The 7,339-nt window shown below is 50.8% G+C and overlaps 1 long non-coding RNA gene across 1 annotated transcript; it reads right to left on the minus strand.

Moving 5' to 3' along the window:
• Positions 1–2,134: 2,134 nt before the first annotated feature.
• LOC101787721 (uncharacterized) lies at positions 2,135–5,946 on the minus strand. Its single transcript, XR_216183.4, has 4 exons — positions 5,769–5,946; positions 5,015–5,191; positions 4,164–4,283; positions 2,135–3,964 (listed from the first exon to the last, which is right to left on the minus strand). It is a non-coding gene; the product is annotated as an uncharacterized LOC101787721 (long non-coding RNA).
• Positions 5,947–7,339: the final 1,393 nt, after the last annotated feature.

Consider the following 7,339-nt stretch of genomic DNA (forward strand, 5'->3'; position numbering starts at 1 on the left):
CTGACATTTTTCTCACTGCAGAGCCACTGTTGGCTTTTACTCCTTAGCTGCAGGTCCTCGGATGATGGCTGATCGACAGTGTCACAATACCAGACAGCTGAGCCTCAGTTACTGAAGGGAGTCACTAATAAACTGCATCCATACCATTTAAAATATCTGCTCACCATGTGAGCTCTGCATGGAAAGACAAGCTACTCATTAGCAGAAAACAAATGTGTGCGGACATGTGTGCAACACAAAACAAGTAGAGAGCAGCTCACTAGGAAAGACAACTCCCCTTCCAGACACGTGGAAAAGGTTTCCACACTTCATAAAAATAGTCAGTGTGCACATCATCAGCCAACGGAAATGCTGATTCAACCAAAAGAATCCTCAAAATTAAAGAGACAGTACAAATACGAACCAGGATAGAAGAAACCGTCACCCTCCTCCAGAGCTGGTGGGACCCCGAAACACTGGCATCACTTTGGGAAACTGGTAAAACATCTTTTTTAAAAGCAGCATCTATGCTATCTAGAAATTGAACTCCTAAGTATTTACCCAAAAGAAAGTAAAGCTCACATGTCCACTCACTTGTTCATGGGTTCATTCATGATACACAAAACTTGGGAGAAGGGTCAGACACCCGTGGTTAGTCCTACCCAGCAGTAAGAAGGGACTGGTTTAAAGCATATGCAACAGTCTGCTTTTTTCTTTTTGGTACCAGGAATCGAACTCATGACCTCACGTTAGCCAGGCAGGCTCTGTGCTGCTGAGCTAAATCCCAGCCAGCATCTCGTTCCAGTGAACGTGCCTCCCCATGGTGCCCAGGGTAGCATTTACACGCTTGATCACAAGTACACACTCAGGAAAGGGAACTTTCAGAGCCGCTTCAGCAAGTGTCAAGAGCAACTTGATGTGAAGCAAGGAGGATGATTTTGAGGGGGCTAGTGCTGATGTGCCTTTTAGGGTCACGTACATTTAAACACACAAATTCACTGTAAATTTTGAAGGCCCATGGTCATGGAGCTTGATCCTTACTGTGGGGGAGGGCCTTCTTTGCAGTAGGCATCAGGACATTTGGGGCCTCTCAAGGGAGTGTTTCTCAGGCCAGCCCTTGATGGATCCCACATGAGAGTTGTCACACAGCCTGAGCCGGGCCCCATGCAGCTCTCTGGCTTCCCATTTGGGGAGGGGCTTGCTCCTGGACTGTGTCCCTAGCGTCCACATGCCCCACTGTTGCACAGCTAGGGGGGCCTTGGAGGAGCTGAGGCAGCAGGCACTGTACCCTGGAGCTCCTGAGCGATGTGCTTAGGGTATCACTTGGCTTCCTAAGTCACCTGCCTCAGGGGCTCCTTTACAGTGACAGCACTGCAACCAACATGCTTCCCATCCGTGTAGGGCAGGGGCCCTGTGCTCATATGACACCCCACCCCCTTCATCTCCAGCAGCACTGTCAAGGTGGGAGCACTTTGCACACACAGCTGTTATTCTCAGGGTGCCCCTCACATTTGTGCCAAGTCATGTGATAGCGTGAGTCTCCCCATGGGCTTCTGTGTTATCACCAGGGCTTTAGGATAAAAGCCCTGGCACCTGTACTCTCCAGAAATCAGGCTTGGGCACCTAAGAGGAGCAGTGGAGGAGGGTGGGAAAGGCGCTGTGCGTAGCCACAAGGAGAGGACAGAGGGTCCCAGAGCTGCAAGGGGCTGACGGGCTTCCTGGGATTTCACAGCAAAGGGGAACAAGGGCCGGGGTTGGGAGTGCGTGCAGCTGGCAGGGCAGGCGTGGGCTGGCTGGTGGTCTGGATTCTGGAGGCTCCGGGAAAGCCATTCTCTGAGAGGACATTCTGCTTTCCTCTGTGAGATGACCGAGTAGCAGTCCCTACCCTGGGGTAGCTGCTTTTGCTTGGGAATGCCCCATCTGGGGTGAGCTGTTCCCTGGGGCTCACAAGTGCCTGGGCAGCTTTGGTCCCTCATTACAGTACAGGAGACAAAGGGATCAGAGGGAGACAATACAGAGCCCATCAGTCAGTGACTATGACCCTCAGTGTTACACTTAAGCCTGTTTGGGATCTTAACGAGTGTGTGAAAATGCACACACACGAGCACGCACGCGCGTGCACACGCGCGCACACACACACACATACACGCGCCTCTTGGCTTATCTACTTTAATTCACCATTTTAACTTCAACATCCAATCCTGGTGCTAGGCTGGCACCCAAGTGACAAGTACTTGACAAATGGGTCTTCTACATGAAATCAAGTTTCATTCCTAATCCTCACCCACTGTGAGGTTTGGGACAGCTGTGTGGAGGATACGAAGCAGATAAGAGCACCCGATAAGAGCACCCCATAAGAGCACCCGAGTGTCAGTCCTCCTCCTCCAGGCTTGGCTTTGTCTTTCTGATCAGCTTTGCCCGGGGTGAGCCACACTTGGTTTCCCCATGCTAGGGCTCTGAGCCCATTCTAAGGGCTGGGAAAATGGCAAGTGAAGGCCACTTTTGCTTTGAAATGCAGCACGTCTCCCGACTAGCACCTTTTCTTTACCCAGAGCACATCTTCTGGCAGGAGGTCAGGAGCAAACAGCCTGCTTGCAATGCCAGGAGGAAATGAGAAAAATCAACCAATTTACAGTTACAGGTAAGTTGGAAGGAAACCTAGACAAAGGTTTAGAGAAAAAATGTAACACTGCGGAGAACCACAGTCTATGGGGTGGTCATACATTTTCATTTGTCTTTTGCGTAATTGCTGAATCAGCCATTGGAGGAGGATTTTCACATCTAGGTTCAGAAGGAAAGTCACTCAATAACTGTGTGACAGTCAAGGTCACACCACCCCAGTTCCTTGGCTGGGGTGCTTTTTGACTTTCGTCTGCTTTGGATCCAGTGTGTTAGGTAGTGAAAGCGGAAAGCGAAGAGACCCTTCGCCACAAGGCCGTTTCCTGGGGACAGGCAAGCTGGCGGCTGGCAGGGCGTGACAATAGCAGAAGGTACTTGCACACTCCGTGTGCAGTTTGCTGGAGGCCAATTACACCTCTACTGAGCTGCTTTTCAAAAGCCCGTGCGTGGCTTGTGCCTGAGCTCTGCCATACAGTGGCAGTGTCCTGGGTCCCCTGCTAACAGACCCTGAGGACACAACCAAGGGCACCGTTCATCTTAGGACCACAGAAAGGAAGTGGTTGGAAAAAACAGGAAGGTCTGTAACCTGCCACGGAGGACAGTCAAAAACACCAACCTCTAGAAGCATGCCTGGGGGGAGACTGACGCTCCCTGAACCTAGAGCTTCCCTCCCTGGAGACCTCACAGTTGTCTGCTTCTGTCCGAAAGGGAAGCTGGCTTCTGCCCCAGCTCTCCCACAGGGCAGCGTGACGACTGTCGGGTTACAAGTCCTAGATTACAATTCCACCAGACAGCAGAGACCAGGAAAATTATTACAGGGGGCTGGTGGGTCCCTAGGGCCTTGGACACACAATCCATCAGGATATTTGGGGGTGCGAAGAGGGCTTTACTTTAGCCATCTGTCCCCAGGATCCAGATTCCTAGTGTGGCCAATGTCCCTCTTGCGACCTCTGAGATCTGAAAATCACCCCTTCAAGGAGGAAGCAAGGAAGCCAGCAGTCTCAGCCATTTAAGGCGGGAATGAAACTTGAAGCAATAGGAGGTCCTTGTCTCCTCTACTCTGCAACTAGTGGCAAGCGGAAGGACAGGAAGTTCCTATCACATCGGCCAGCTAGGCAGAAGATCTGGACTATTGCTGCAAGTGTCATTCTCGAGAAGTTTCCAGGAAATACCCTTCCCTTTCCCCTCCTGTACAAGTCCTGCAGAGAAAGCACCATCGAGGTCCTTCCCATGCGTCGCAGAGCTCCACGCGGCTGCGCCCAAAGCGCCTGCGCACTGCCACAAGCACGCAGGTCAGGAAGTCAGGCTGGGCTGCACGGCCTCTCGGAATGCGCCTCCCAGAAACCTAAGTCTTGAAATTGCTTCCCTGGGGGAGAAATCACAAAAGAAATCAGTTTTTTTTTAAAGTCCCAACATTAGGTGTAAAGGAAGCATTTTCCAGCTTTGTGTTCTCCTACATCTCTGCTTGGGCAGTGTGGTTAGGAAGAGACTGTGGCCTTCGTGTGGCAAAGGACAACACTGCCCAGAGGACTCTGATGTCTGCAGGGGCCTGCAGGGACGCTCACCTGCGGCACAACACAGCCTGGGGCTGCACCGGCTCGCTCAGCCTCCAACTGGTGAGAGTCATAGAATTCTCCACGGAGGTAGACATGGTTGCTGCCTCCTCTCATGGAAGTTCTGTCCATCTCAGGAGAAAAACGATTTGAAAAAGTCAACAGAAGCAGACATACCAGGCACAAAGGCGCGAAGCTAAGCTCTCAGGAGCCCCACTGTAAGAGGCTCCTTCCTCACCAGAGTGTCCCACCCCTAACAGGGCCTTTCCACCAGCGCAAGAGCCAGGCTGGCTTCTCAGAGCCATGGTCTCCTCATGGGCGCAGCTAAGACCGCAGTGATGCAGTCTCAGGAGGAAGAACTGTGTGGGACTCAGTGCGCCTGCACACGGAAAGCCTCTTCTTCCCCCGGGAAGCGAGGAACCCCCAATTGCTACTTCTCACCCGGCTGCTGCCAAGAGCACTTTCCCTGGTGGGAATTCCAAACTTCTGTACTGCATAGTGACTACTGTTAATTTCCTATATCCTTTCTGCTGTTTTTATTTTGTTCTCTTTTAATCTCTTTAAAATAGAAAAACGACAAAGTACTGTACTGTGATGCTCAGTATTTGTTTGAAATTACAGTACATTAGTCATTTTGTTATGTTTTAAACTTCCCTATACATTTACAAATGATGATAAAAGTGTTTTTAATATTTGGAGAAAGCTTTTCAAGGTCATGGAACAATTACAGCTTTTCTCATAAATTATTAAAATCTCTGCACGGTCAAAAAAAATCCAACCTCCTCTACGATTTCTGAGATAGCAGGGGACGTCATCTGTATTAAGAAATAAAGGCATCAGGCTCAGAGAATTAAATGACCTACTTCCGAATCTGTGCTCTCTGCACCCGGCCTCCCCGGAGGACGGACGGCTGCTCAGCCCTGCAGCCCTGTGGCAGAGGGAGTGGGGCTCACCACCCCTCTGGTGACTGGGATCTTTTGCTCTGGTCAGGCCTTGGGACTCCCCTTGCCGGCACAGGCCTCTCACATGTCTGCCATACTCTGAAGCACAAGAAAGAAAGTGGGGTGATATCCTTAAACCCTGAAACCAGGAGTGTGCCAGGGCAACAACCCCAGCTGTGCCCCCACAACTACAAACGACCCAGAGAAGAGCCCAGACGTGATTCTCTTTCCTGCCCATATTTCCCAGTCTCAGAGCTGCTGCCCTGCAACTCCAGTCTTTCCCGAAGCTTCGCCCCCCTTTCCAGCTGGACCCCTCTTCCAGAGGCCCTGCCTAGTCCAGGATGGCCCCACCCAATCCAGTGTGGTCCCGCCCTTCCGTGCAGGGACCTTCTATGGGTTCCTCTCTGGGGATGGGCTTCCTCAGGGCTTCCCACCCCATCCAGGCTCTCCCCCTGCCCAGGGACCCACACACTTCATGGGTCTGGGCTCTCTCCAGAATCCCCTTCTCGAGGGGTCCCACCTCTTCAGGAGTCACCCGCTGTCGCTCCTGCCCCTTTTCAGGGTGCCCCTCTCCGGCCTCCCGTTCCTCTAGGGGTCCTTCCCTGCCCTCTCCCGGTCCCCGCCCCGCTGCACCACACATGCTGTGCTCCGGAGCTGAGTGGGCCGAGGGCCTCACCGGCGCCCTCTCCTGCTCCGCAGAGGCCGCTTCTCCCGCCTGGAAGAGCCCGAGGAGCTGCAGCTCACCAGGACGTGGACTGCTTTGTTCTCCTGATGCCGCCGCTGTGCCCTGCGCATCCCAGCTGCCAAGCGCGAGGCCACGCCTACTGTCCCCAACGGCCCAACCGCCCAACCTCCCAACGGCCCAACCGCCCAACCGCCGCAGGCCCCGCCCACCTCTGGGTCTCTCCGCCCCGCCCCCGGCCCTATCTAGGACCAGTTTTCTGCTGTTCCTACACTACATTCACCTCACTCTTAGCCACGCCCGCCTCCAAGCGGACCCTGCCCTTGCCAAGCCCTCTCCTGAATCGCAGGTCGACTCTGCCAACTCCACCAATCTTCAGGCCCTAGCCGCTAGGCCCCGCCCCTTCCATGGCCCTGCCCCTTCCGTGGCCCCGCCCGTTCCACAAGCCCACCCGGGTTTTGGGTACCAGGGCGCCTGCCTAGCCAAGGCACTGCTAACCTCTTGGTAGTGGGAAGTGAGGAGAAAGGGCTGGCAACCATATTGGGTCTCTGGGGTCACAACCCAAGGACCTACTCACTTCCACAAGGCCCTATCTCCTATTTCCATGACCTCCCAAGGATGCCTTCCAGTTATGATGTTATCCTTCCAATGAGTTGGGGCGCATTTCAAAGTCAAGCCACAATGGCAGTTATGTCTTGAGGTTCGGAATGAGGAAGTCTGCAATTTTTTTTTTTAAGAGAACAAAACCAAACAAATAGGGTAAAGCCAAAAAAAAAAAAAAAACCAGCGAAAGCAATACAGGACTTCAAAACAAGATCACAAGAAATCAGCAATGAGCGATGACTGCCATAATGTCTCTGTTATCTTCCAAATAGCTGCCCATACCATCAGACATAATAAATCAAGCCAAATAAAACAGTAGAAAACCTATCAAAACAAAACTGTGAAAGTGAAAGGGGAGGAAATGTCTAAAAAGGAACGGTGCCAGCCATTCTTAATTCTCTATTATTTTGTTTTAAAATCCTATATAATTTTATTGTTTTGTTTTGATTGGCCTTATTCTGTTTGGTTTGGTTTGGTTTTATTATATCTGATGGCATGAACAGCTATTTCAAAGATAACAAGATCTATAATAGTAGCCATTGTTGCTTTTTTATTGTTTTGAAGTCTTGTTTTGATTGGTTTTATTCTGTTCTATTTGATTTTATTAGGTTTGATGGAATGGGCAGCTATTTTGAAGATGCCTCCAATTTTGTTCTTGTTGTTCAAGACTGCTTTGACTCCTTGGGATGTTCTGTGCCTCCACATAGTTTTTAGGTTTTATTTTCTCCAGTTCTGTGAGGATTGTCATGGGCATTTTGATGGGCTTTGCATTGACTCTGTAAATTGCTTTGTATAGTATGGAATTTTAATAATACTATTCCTTACAATCCATGGTCATGGGAAATCTTTTCCATGCATGTACATGTATGTCTTCAATTTATTTCATCAGTGTTTTGTGATTTTCATTGTATTTCAGGTATTTTACTTCCATCATTGTATTTATTTCTCTGGGCTTTGTTTTT

The sequence above is a fragment of the Cavia porcellus genome, unplaced genomic scaffold (assembly GCF_034190915.1).
Source record: "Cavia porcellus strain 051 isolate PalLab524CR breed Dunkin Hartley unplaced genomic scaffold, mCavPor4.1 scaffold_20, whole genome shotgun sequence".
Taxonomy (NCBI): Eukaryota; Metazoa; Chordata; class Mammalia; order Rodentia; family Caviidae; genus Cavia; species Cavia porcellus.